Raw genomic sequence first — 13,044 nt, forward strand, 5'->3', positions numbered from 1 at the left:
CATGGTATGGAATGAGAATCAATTTCATTTTCCATTTAGAGGTGCCATTTGGTTATAATAAGAGATTGGAAAGGAAATAAAAAATGAGATCTGACTGAAAATTGACTCCCTCATAAAGCCTAAATAGAATTACCTAGTCAGGAGTGGTATTCTATTTCCATTTCTCACTGTCAAAGGCAGAATTACATAAATTATCCCTCTACAAAATTTAATAATTTATATTCCCCGACCAATATTCCTTATAAGTTGATGTCATATTTGTATTTTAATTAGTAAAAGGGTATTATTGAAAATTACAATTTTATATTTCATTCTTATGACTTACCAAACTTTACAATAGGAATGAAAAATTAATTCCAAAATTTAATTTCCAGTAATGTTCCAAACACCCACATGGAAATACCAAAACCTATTCCATTCCATATCGGTATGGAAAGGAAAATAAATCATTTTCCTATTTTGACATTCCTGCAAACCAAACGGGGCCTTACGTGATTCATTATTGCCATATTATTTTACCATTAATGATATGGGAGAATATCACAAATAGTCACTGGACTTTTATTCATTCGACACTTTGGTCACTCACCTTTTGAAAATATCACATTAGTCACTCACTTTTGACAAAGTATTACACTTTAATTCAGCTCTTTATTCTTCCGTTTAAAGAATCACGTGGCCTTAGTTTCAGGGCTATTTTCGTCAAAGTAACAGATTTCATTGTTTTTCTGGGTTTGAAGCCGTGTTCATGTCTGCAAAGAAAGAATTCTTTAATTGGTTATCAAATAAAACCTCTCTTTGAACAATTTCATCGGTAAACAAGAAGAAATCAACATCCAGTCATCCACCATGCATATGTAAAATCATAGTAGGCCCATATCATATTGAACCACTGAAAACTAAAGAGCAACCCATCAATTAATACTCAATCTAGAAGCAATCAAACTCATATGGCAGTACAAAGTTCCAGAAATTGGCTGCCCTAAAGCAATTGAAGGGTCAGTTTGACAACACATGATAAAACCCACAAAGAATTAAATCAATTAATTGACATCTGAGTGCAGGATTTCAACGGCTAAACCAATCTCCAACACAGAGGCGCGCACCATAAAGACGACCAGGAAAAACCAATCAAGTTTCCTTTTTCTTTGCCCGTGTTATAGGTGCCAAGAAATCTTCAATGGACTAAAATGCAGATGGTCGATTGCTTACGAAGGTTGTCGTGATGGTGGTGCCGAAAAGGAAATTAATATCCAGATCTTCAATAATGTTGTCCATTCTAGGCGCATCGCTCATGGCAACAACAAAGCATGAAACACATATACAGAAGCTTTGTTTTGATAAAATCTCGAAAAGTAATGATCAATCCAAGTGAAGGGAAGTCAATGCGATACCCAACTAAAGAACTCCTTTGCCGACATGAACACGGCTTCAAACCCAGAAAAACAATGAAATCTTTTACTTTGACGAAAATAGCCTTGAAACTAAGGCCACGTGACCCTGCACGTGATTTTTTTAACAGAAGAATGAACGAACAGCTGAATTAAAGTGTAATATTTTGTCAATAGTGAGTGACTAATGTGATATTTTCTAAAAGTGAGTGACCAAAGTGTCGAATGAGTAAAAGTTCAGTGACCATTTGTGATATTCTCCCTAATGATATTGAAATCTAGTGTCCGTCCATTTTCATTTAACTTTTGCATTTGATTGAACACAGTAAACTTATTACACAATTTAGGGAAAAAAAAAAATTTATACACCTGCGGTACAAGTGAACCAACAATTCCAGCAAATTTGAGTACGTTGTTGATATTTATTAGGGCTGTCACTTGATCGACCAAATACCAACCGATGTTTTAGGTTTGGTAAACTGATTTTTTTTTATAACCGAGACCGATAAAATTGAAATCGAAAATTACCAAAAAAGTTTGTTTGGTTTTGGTAAATATCGAATCTACCGATTATCTAAATATCAGCTTTATATACTATAGTTTTCAATACACATACATGTATGTTAAGAAATAAACATAAAAAATTTCATACTAGTATGAACATTACTACATATATTACATTAGAGAAAATTACTGGTCCCTCCTTTAACTTTTGGTGCGTCGACAGTTCAGTCTCTGTTATTCCAATTTTAACAGATAACTCCCCATACATTCAAATCTCACACAATTTGATCCAAAATTACCATTTTACCCCTCACTTATTTTTTTTTGTTTTTTGTTTTATTCTTCTCTCTCTCTCTTTTATACATATGTATATATATGTGTGTGTGTGTGTGTGTGTATATATTTTTTATTCTTCTCTCTCTCTTTATATATATATATGTATGTGTGTGTGTGTGTGAGTATATATGTATGTATGTATGTATGTATATATGTATGTATATGTGTGTGTATATTTTTATTCTTCTCTCTCTCTTTTTATATATATTTATATGTATATATGTGTGTGTGTACATATACATATGCAGATATATACATACATATATATATATATATATATATATATATATATATATATATATATATATATATATATATATATATATATACGGGACGGGAAGGTTCTGAAGAGGACGTCCGCAACCCAGAAAAAATGCGGACGTCCCTCCTCCGGCGTCGGGAAGGCGGCGATCGCTGCGCTGCGGGTGCCGGACGCACCCTCTGGACATCCCAGACAGCCTCGATCAAGCGGCGAAGACGGAGGTGATCGGAAACTCGGCGGTGTGCAACGAGCTCGCCGGAAACCATGGAAGCCCAGAAACCTGCAACCCCGACCTCCTCGATCGTCGATTGCTGCCCAGAAGAGGTATGGGACGCCGTCGCCGCCTTCCCGACGCCGGAGGAGGGACGTCCGCACTTTTTCTGGGTTGCGGACGTCCTCTTCAGAACCTTCCCGTATATATATATGTATGTATATATATATATGTATGTATACATATATATCTAATGTGTTTATGTATTTGATAAGTCTATATACTATGTTTATGTTTCATATTATAAAAAAAATTCACAACTTTTATATATCTAGTGTGTGTGTGTATCTATATATATATATATATGTATGTATATGTATATGTATATGTATATGTATATGTATATGTATATGTAGATATATAAATATATGTATAATTTTATACATATGTGTGTGTGTGTGTATATATATAATGTATATGTGTGTGTGTGTGTGTGTGTGTGTGTGTGTGTGTGTATATGTATATGTAGATATATGTATATGTGTGTGTGTGTGTGAAAAAAGGAAGTGAGGGGTAAAATGGTAATTTTGGATCAAATTGTGTGAAATTTGAATGTTTGGGGAGTTATCTGTTAAAATTGGAATAACAGGGACTGAACTGTCGACGCACCAAAAGTTAAAGGGGGGACCAGTAATTTCCCCATTACATTAATAGTATATGTATTTTAAGTAACGTTGTGAAAACATAGTTTTATTGAAAATAGCTAAAACTTGATGTGATATGTACATATTTGTTTTAAGGAGATTTCTTCTTACCTAGATTTCTTTCAAAGGGATGTCTCTTCACCAAGATTCCCCTTGAGGGGATTACTCCTCATTCAGATTCACCTTGAGAGGATTTTTCCTCACCTGGATTTCTCATCACCCAAATTCGCCTTGAGGAGATTTCTCCTTACCCGGATTTTCCTCGGGGGATTTTTCTTCATCTTGATTCTTCTTGAGGGGATTACTCCTCAATTATCTAGATTCTTTGTACAAAAAATGACAATTCATATAAGTCGTCGCCTAATTGATTTTCGACAAGAAAGTTCAAGTTGTCACATAATCATTAAGCGACAACCCGTAGAAGTCGTCGTCTAATTGGTATTGATAGGAGCATTTTAATGCGATGTTTTAATAGTTATTTCCTCATCTTTTACTTAGTTATTTCCTTAAATAAATCAGTTTTAATGTAGTTTCTATTTTTAGGTGCACTGGAGAAAATCAGTTCATCTTTTACTTAGTTATTTCCTTAAATAAATCAGTTTTAATGTAGTTTCTATTTTTAGGTGCACTGGAGAAAATGGAGAAGAAATGAGCTGAAATTAAGAAATTAAGTTTTCCTAGTCTGACTAGGAATCTCAGTCAACACAGGAATCCTGATGAGGCTAGGAAACCTGAAGACATTAGGAGACCACATGGCTTGAAGATGACGTGGGAGATATTATGGGAGATTAAATCTGATTTTTGCCATGGGAAATGATGGAGATAATGTGAAAATCAAGGAGAGAATCAAGGAGATTACGTTGAGAAAATCTTGGGAGAGTTTCATGGGATTGTGCAACAAGAAAAGGCTCAAAACAAGTCCAGATTCATTCCTCAATTCCCTCAAGATATGTTGGCCGAAATTAAGGAATTAAAATCTGCAATTTTAATGCGAAAATCAAGGGGAGGATGTTAAGGATAAAGCCATGGAAAGATTTAAAGGAGAAAAGGTTCAAAATGCGTCCGGATACATTGTCTAGGTTCATGCCTAGATATTTGGCCGAAAATTGTGAATAAAATCAGATTAAATCATGGAAAAATCAGCAACAAAATATTAGGGATTGATTTTGGAGCTTTTTAATTGGTTGGATGACACAATAGAGCTGACGTGGCGCTACGTGATTGGTCTAAGCTGTGTGGCATAATCAGATTAATTCCTTGGGAAATTAAAGGAATGATCATGAAGCTTGGTCATCCCCCTATATAAACCCCCCTATGCTTGACGTTTGAACACACCACGACACACTTTCATTCAGAAAAATCCTCCATAACGTCATAACCTCTCTCTCTCTCTCTCTCCATTATCTAGTTGCAAAGTTCTGCGTTTTCAAGCAAGGAGAGGAAGAAGAGGAAGGAGCCGTGAAGATCATATCCTCCATCATCCACCTTGAAGGCTTGCTTCCAAGATTCAATATCCAACCATCAAGCTCTCCATCTCCATCTCCACTCACGGTGTAATTCATTCTTTTTCCTTGTAATCTTTTGATTTCCTTGTTTGATTTCGTAGGAATTTGTTTCTAGTTAACAATAACGTTTAGGGCAAAGTTTAAGCCTAATTTCTATGTTTAAATAAAGATTTCGAATTCTTATAATTGTGATTCTAAGTTGCTTATGTGAGTTTGTTCGATTGAATTTGCTTGACAGAAAACTTTTATATGTTTATCTTATTTGGGTCTACACTTATAGGATTTACATGTAATTGGTGCTAGATTTAGGTAAACGTACGATTCACCTAATAGTTTTGTGAATCTAAATCACAAGTAGTAAAGGCTTTGGACAAAGGTCGAATTCAATTGAAGAGGATTGCAAATAGGTGAACTTATTCATAACTAGGTTGTGCAGTTAAGTTGATAACCTTTCTCTATGCTTCATGCGTTGAACATGTTTTGATTAGCTAGCTTTCTAGACTATGATTGCATGTTTAATAGGATTGATCTAGGTGCTTTCACTTAGGTTAATTAGTAAAGGAAAGTAAAATATGGGAAATCATTTGCGTCGAATGTTTCACATGATCAACTTCTTTCTCATGACTTAGATGATCAATTATAAGGTTTGATTCGAATTTGATTACATGGAATTGGTTTTGATCTTTGTTTCTTACGTTTCATTCTTGTACATGTGTTTTTATATTTTCTTTATTTTACTTACTTTAATTTTCGAAACCCTAATGTTAAAACCCCCCTTATTGTGTTATTTTGTATATATCCTTTATTTTATTTTTGTAAATATTATACTTTATACTTTTATTAATTCTTTATTTGTTTTACAATGACAGGTGTACCCTCAATCCCGGGTTAGAATGATCCCTATTTACCATTTACTAACGATGACATTTTTAGGGTTAAATTATACGCTTACTTTTAACGCTATCAGGTATTTTGTGACAAAATTAAACTTGTCACATAAACGTTAACCTTATATGCAGTGATTACTGCCGTTTGAATTGTGTGATTTTAGGTGATCTTCTGAACTAAATTATATGCAGGGATTACCGCTTTTTGAATTGTTTGTTTTAATGTAAATTCCTGAACTAAACTCTATGCAGGGATTTATATGATTTCTATTATTTGTTTTAATGTGATCTCCTGAACTAAGTTTCTATGCAGGGATTACTGATTTTACTTAAATCAATTGTAAGTGCGGTTATGGTTTGAGGATTGTAGTGAGTTGTGAAATGAGTTGTGAGGTCATCATTTTGACAAATGCTTTATGTTGAGGGGAAGTGAATGTGATTTGTCGTTGAGATGATATGATATGATATGAACTTGATGTTTGGTCGTGTTTTGTGGAATTAAATATTGTTGCTTTAATTCTTCTTACGAGTTGAGAAATTATAAGCATGCGTGACGTGAGTTACTTTAATTGAATTTACTCATACGGGCTGAAAAGCTTACCGGGTTTGTTTTGTTCATTCCCGGTGCACTATTCTATGGTGTAGGGGTTTTTGTGCAGGTTTGTTTATCGAGTGATCATTATCAAAGCTGAGGTGTATGTTCGATGGCGTGGACGTGGAAGGGTGCTCTTAGTTTTAAGTCTTCCACTGGGTAGTGAGTTGTGGTGAGTGTGTTTACTTATTGAATTGTCATTCAGTTTGATTTGTAAACTATCTGTAATGTAATATGTGACTCTAAAGAACGAGTCGGTATTGACATTGTGAGCTCAGTTTGTTTGTTGCTTAGTTTAAATAAAAAAAATTTCTATGTGTGTTTTCTTGTGTTTGTTCTCGCGTTTCGGATTTGAATTTCTTTATTCAAAATTCGGGGCGTGACATGACCAGCTCTCTTCCCACTGACCATTTATGCACACCGCGTTCCTCCTCCTTGGAAAAAGTTATGGGTTCCCAACCGGATTTTAATAGTTTAGCGGATCTCTCATTGCGGATGTTATAGACTTCCTTAGGGTGGTTGGCGCGTGCATGGCGCTTTCTTGCCTGGTGGGACATATTCCTGATGGGAGAGCCGCCATCGATGGTGTTAATGCGACCCATGGGCTTGATGTTAGTGACCACTGGCGCTGGCTGGCGTACCTTGAATTGTTCTATCTTTCCATCCCGATAAAGGGTCTCAATTGCCGTTTTGAGGGCATTGCAACTATTGGTGTTGTGACTGCTATCCTTGTGGTATTTGCACCATTTGTCTGTGTTCCTCGGTTTTCCCATTCTCGGGTATTTTCTTGGGGGTGGCGGTGGGATTCGATCTTTGCGTTGATCATATATCTTCTGATATGAGCCTCATACGTGGCTGTAAGGATTGTGAACACTGCATACCGCTAGGAGGAAGTTGTTTGCTTGTTGCGGTTGTCACCTTGGAAGGAAAGATTACCCTTGTTGTGGTATTGATGATCCTTGTGCCACTGTCCTGTTAATTGCCCTGCTGCCATTCTCTCTTTTTGTTATTTGAGGGTGTGGTGGAGGATTTGTTGGCAGTTTCCTGGTGGGAGGACGAAGAATGAGTCATCTTGGCGGGAGTTTACGGGGGTGGTGATGTTTCACCATATGTAATGTACCTATTCTACCTGTGCATGGAAGACTGCCTCACTCATGACGTGGTTATATGCCGCGTTTGGGCAATTGTAATTGAGATGATACAGGAATGGTTCCTTTAAGAGCCCCTGCTTGAAGGCTGCCAGTGCCATTGTTTTGTCAAGGTTGGGGCACAAAGATGCCGCAACTCTCCATCTTGTGACGAACGCCTTTAATGTCTCTTTTATGTCCTGCTTGACGCTGAACAGTTGGCTTGTGTCGTGATATCCTGTGGCTAGGAGGATGAACCGTGACAAGAAAGCATTTGATAACGCTAAAGAGGAGTCAATGGATTCGAGTGGGCACTCGAAGAACCAACTCATTGCTTCACTATCCAGCGTTTCGCTGAATAGGTGGCATAGGGTGGCGTCATCAAACCCTTTGTTGTTGGTTACCTTCTTCAATGTGTCCATGTGTACGAAGGGGTTTGTTAAGCCGCTATATTGAGTGATTTTTGGCGTTTTTGCATACGCTGGCCTGATGGTTTATAAGATCCTGCCGGTAAATGGTCCTAGCCTTGATGCGAATAATGGGTTTTAGATTGGGGCAGGGGCACCTGCCTCTGCTCGGACCAGTCTTTCCTCCAGTTATTGAATTCTTTGCAGGATTAGGATAGTGGTGTCACCAGCGGGTCCTGCCCGTAGGTTTTGCTGTGCCAAGCATTATCTGAGTGTTGGTGGGTTCCCTTTTGTTCTGGCTCAGCCCACGCCAAGGTTGGTGGCGGTTGTCATTCTGCTTCCTGGTCCAACATTAATCATGGCAGAGGAGGTGGCCGGGCCCTAGTCCTACCAGCTCGGGTGGGTTCAGTGGTGTGTTTATCTGTACGACTGATGCTAGTATTAACCTTCCACCACTAAGGCGACTACGCCTAGTGCTCTGCGATTGTTCGCTCTGCGCTGGATTAGCATTTGCCTCCAGCGCATTCTTTAGTTCGTCAAATCTTGACATCAATGTAGCCACTTGTTTCTGGGCTTCTGCCTTCTCCTTGTGCTCTTGTTCCCACTCTCTATTTGGCTTGTGGAGATCCGCTAGTGCCAGCTCATACTTGGCGGCGAGGTCCTAGCTTGGCGGTTGGCGACTGCTGCCAGGATGGTTTTCCGCCGCTGATTGTGACAGAACCCGACCCAAGTTTCACCTCGAAACCTGGATGCGAGCTTGTTGGGCCCACGTTAGGTGAAATCCTACCGAAAAATCGGCAGAACCTCCCCTAAAATTGACTACCCAAGAGTTTACAAAACCTGTACATGGTTAAGACTAGCTAGCTCACACTCAAAGATACATTCCAAGTGCATATGTTACATTCAGAAAGTACGAATTCCATCACAACTTCAACACGATAACAAATTCTCAAGCAAAAGCATTCTCCGAATTTAAAAGGATTCTCAGAGCAATTCTACATAACTAAGCCGATATCATACAAGGTAGGTTAAGTAATAACCTACAGACAAAACAGAAGCGCTGATTCCTATGCCTCAAGTTCCCGGACGCGATCTCGGCAAATCTGAAATCTGGGCATTTGAAAAACGAAGGGCCTAGGGGAAAACATTTAAAATCCGTTAGAGTGAGTGGACAAAACTGAAATAAATAATAAAACCGATGCTTGAATGCTTTCCCATTTCCTCATTACTAAAAATCTGACATGCAGCGAGATTTATAAAACAATCCAAATCATTCCTTTGAAACCATCCTTTCATGAAAATCGTTCGATGACTAAAGAGGACCGCTGTCTAATCATCTCATGCCATCTGGAGGGGACTGCCGCCCAGATGACGCATCGAAAGGGACTGCCGACCGGATTTAGGAGGCGGTGGTTAGAAGGGACTGCCGACTAACCACAGGTAGTTAGAACGGACTGCCAACTAACTACCTCATGTCACCTGAAAGGGACTGCCGACCAGACTATTACCTAGAAGGGACTGCTGACTAGGTAATGTATGCATGCGCCAAAGATAGTCTCTTTGCCAACTCCTTTCTTTAAGCCCATTTCTTTCCATGAAACCACATTTACTCAAATAGTCCATTAAAAATTTAATACCATGCTGCATGCATTATTTAAATAAAATAAAAGTCCACTTACAGGTGAGTCTCGCAGCTAATCCTGCTGCCTGCCAGTGTCCTCCTCGCTCGACGGCTCAGTACGTCCTGTAATATTGACAGGATATAATATTAATCACATTAAGGGAAATAATCTAATAATCAAAACTCATTCCCTCGAAAAACATTATTACTCGTTACTCAAAATTCCTCTAACATTCCAATTCTTAAACTTTTGATTACTATTCTCGACTTCCGGAATTCTTTACAATTCAATGCCCTCGAATTCTCTTTAACAATTCAACCAATTTAACTTTCCATTTCTCAACCAAAAATTTAGTTCATAAAATTAGAAATACAATTCCTTCCAAATTTCCAATTCCTCTTATAACATTCTTTAACCCATTCTACTTCTACGACCTCCCAACGATCTCAACTCATCACAAAAAGTCATGACAACAAGTCCTCAACTCCAAATTTAATCTTAACACTCTTAAAACCACTTCCACCGTCAAATTATGCAAAAATAATGATAAACAAAGGTTCCCAACACCAAGTATAACTCAAAAACTCAAAAACGAGCACAATGCTTTTCTAAAGGACTAACAGAGCCTCTAAACGCCACCATCAGTGGCGGCGCGTGGCTTCACGCGCCACTACTCCAAAACCCATAACCAGCCAAGAAAATTATACCTATACAATCTCCACAACAAGCCCAACAATATTTACCCCTGCAACAGCAGCCAATTTCAAGCAAAAGTGGTCGGAAAATCAACCCCAAAATCAAGAGTTTCTTCGGTTATTGTTCATACTACTGTTCACGCCCCAATCACCTTCAATTCTTCCTTCACCGGCCAAAACAAGCTGCAACAAGATTAGGAACACGTTCAGCACCTCACCAACAACCAAAACCCAAAGAAATCCGGCCGGAAACCGCCGGTAAACTGAGATCGGAGCCAAACTCCAGTTTTTCCCCATTTTTGCAATTCTCTTCGAGACTCAAAAACCAATGAAACCCAAGGTGAAAAACGTACATGACTAGGAAGAGAAGGAAGAGAGGATCATGCCATGCCAAGCGGTTCGTCCTGAGGTGGCCGGACGGCGACAAATTCGCCGGAAAACCAGAAACGGCGAAAGAAGAAGAGAAAAGGGGAGGGATCGGGTGTGTCCTGATTTTGGGGCTGATTCTTTCTCTCTCCTCAATCCCAAAAAGGAAACTCATTTAAAAAGCTCTACCAAGAATAGTAATTTCCATTTTGGTAATAACTCAAAATTAAACAAACTACGTGTCCACGAACTCGATTTTTCGTATACTTCGACATTCTCAAAGAAATTTCTTAACTCAATGGACAAAAAAAAAGTCAACTCCTCGGTCAAAGACAATAACAATGTAACTCGTAAAAAGTTTAAGGTACGGGGCATTACAGACTGGGTATGTGGGATTAGAGGGGTAACTTGGGGTTCCACGTTGGGGTTGACGGAGTATTGAAGAGTGCGCGGTTGACGGCAACTGTGGGGTTGGTGGGTTGGGGGTTGACCGATTGGTCCACTTGCTCATCGGAGATTTCCCTGCTACCATTAGTCATGGTGGGATGACCTTTTGCTCAAAGTTTCCCACAAACGGCACCAATGTTAATATATGAGATTCAGCAGTAGCCAGATCTTGTTAACACTGGTCCAAGCTTGGACCGCTATTGAGGAGGTTGTAGCGCTACCGCTACCTGTCAAGTGAAATACAAAGGGCGTCAGAGAGAGACCGCTGTTAGCGGTCTTCTCTTCTCCGATGCCTAAGTTAGTCAATGTATTTATGTTGACAAAATAACGTTAGGTAAATAATAAATGTAGTTAATGAGGAGAGAGGAGTTGACCTTTTATAGGTGAGGAAGAGACTGATCTCTTCCTTGTTTTCGATGTGGGACTGATGTGCTTAAATTCCCAGCTTCTGATGCTTCAGCGAGGTGATCTTGGGCTGAGCTAGAGCTCAGGTGATAGCCTGTTTGACCATGTTTCCGTAGGCCACACCCTTGATAGTTGTTGGTACCGCTGGCGGTAGTATGAGTGTGGCTCATTATACCTAATTATAGTTAGGCAAATGCTCATGTAAGTACACCCTTTCTGGCAGCTATTAATGATAGTTATCTCTTATCTCAAAAGGAAAAAAAAAAAAGGCACAAAAAATGTAGGTACTCTTGGCATCATATTTTAGACCCGAATAAGCCGAACTTCTTCTATCGTAAAAGGGGTTGATACAAAATAAAAATAAAAATGAAATAGTACAAACTCACCCAAAAAGTCTTTTTTTTTTTTTTTTTTTCAACTTTTTGTCCATATATATGACATTTTTGCCCTCCATGTCATTACCCGTGTTAAACCTATGCTTCAAAACAAATAGTATGTGAGCACGGAGAGAGAGAGAGAGAGAGAGAGAGAGAGAGAGAGAGAGAGAGAGGTCTAATGAATGGCCTTCTAGTTGTGGCGTTTTGGAAGACCAATTTCATTGACAAACTTCTATGTCTCCAAGTCTGACCAAGCACATCATCAATGTCGCAGACTATGGATGCCTCTAGAAATTGATCAAAACTTTCAATGACCAGCATCACAACGAAATAACCTCTATCACCACCCAAAAAGCTCAACACGTGAAAATTTGAGTTAAAATCTGTGATCGTTGGTTGAGAGAGAACCAAGCACTCAAGCGTGACATGCTTGAAATAGTTATGCATGATTGAAAAAGACTCGCCACTAGCCTTAAGTGTTGTATACAAAATTCTAGTACTAGAGATCCTCGCTATAATAGGTGCTGCGAACAAAAACTCTAGAAGAGTTTGCGTTGAGACAGCTCCCAACGCAAACTCTTCTAGAATTTTTTGAAATAAAATTATCTCTCATATATTTCAACCTAGAGTTTTGTTTTATTACAAGTTTAAAATAATCATGTTTGGTGAAAATGTAGAACAATTGTCTGAGTAAACAAAAAATTAAGCTCCACTATTATTTATAAAACAATGCAATAAAACAGAACTCTAAGTTGAAATATATGGGAGATATATTTATTTGAAAAAAAAATGCATGGGAGATAATTAAAGTGCACTATGATCGGGTGGGATGTCCTATCTAGTATCTACCTCATACAATTGTGCGAAGCCTTGTCTAATTTTAATCACTGGAAGCCTTGTCTAATTTATTTTAGCAACAAGTATTAAACAAGTAACGTTTTAGAGAGAATAATTTAAAATTAACAGTATTTTTTTTTTGGTGAGAATTAACAATACTTAATGTGTACTAATTACCCAATTTATAATGAGAAGTATGGAAATGTTGCTTAGATTTAAAATATTTTATTATTAATTATCATTAATGTCTAACTAGCTTATTCAATTTTATTTTATAAATCTTAATAAAGTGTGTTAGATTTACTAAATTTAACATTATTATTCTATATATTCTCATGTTCTATATCTTGACCATTCCAAAATTCAAAT

The 13,044-nt window shown here is 38.0% G+C and overlaps 2 long non-coding RNA genes across 2 annotated transcripts; one reads left to right on the forward strand and one right to left on the reverse strand.

Moving 5' to 3' along the window:
* The first annotated feature begins 4,172 nt into the window (after positions 1 to 4,172).
* On the forward strand, positions 4,173 to 6,711 carry LOC133741777 (uncharacterized). The gene is made up of 2 exons (XR_009862137.1): positions 4,173 to 4,961; positions 5,783 to 6,711. It is a non-coding gene; the product is annotated as an uncharacterized LOC133741777 (long non-coding RNA).
* Positions 6,712 to 8,851: 2,140 nt separating this feature from the next.
* LOC133706588 (uncharacterized) lies at positions 8,852 to 10,747 on the reverse strand. Its single transcript, XR_009844626.1, has 3 exons — positions 10,256 to 10,747; positions 9,606 to 9,670; positions 8,852 to 9,060 (listed from the first exon to the last, which is right to left on the reverse strand). It is a non-coding gene; the product is annotated as an uncharacterized LOC133706588 (long non-coding RNA).
* Positions 10,748 to 13,044: the final 2,297 nt, after the last annotated feature.

This window comes from Rosa rugosa, chromosome 4 (genome assembly GCF_958449725.1).
Source record: "Rosa rugosa chromosome 4, drRosRugo1.1, whole genome shotgun sequence".
Lineage (NCBI taxonomy): Eukaryota > Viridiplantae > Streptophyta > Magnoliopsida > Rosales > Rosaceae > Rosa > Rosa rugosa.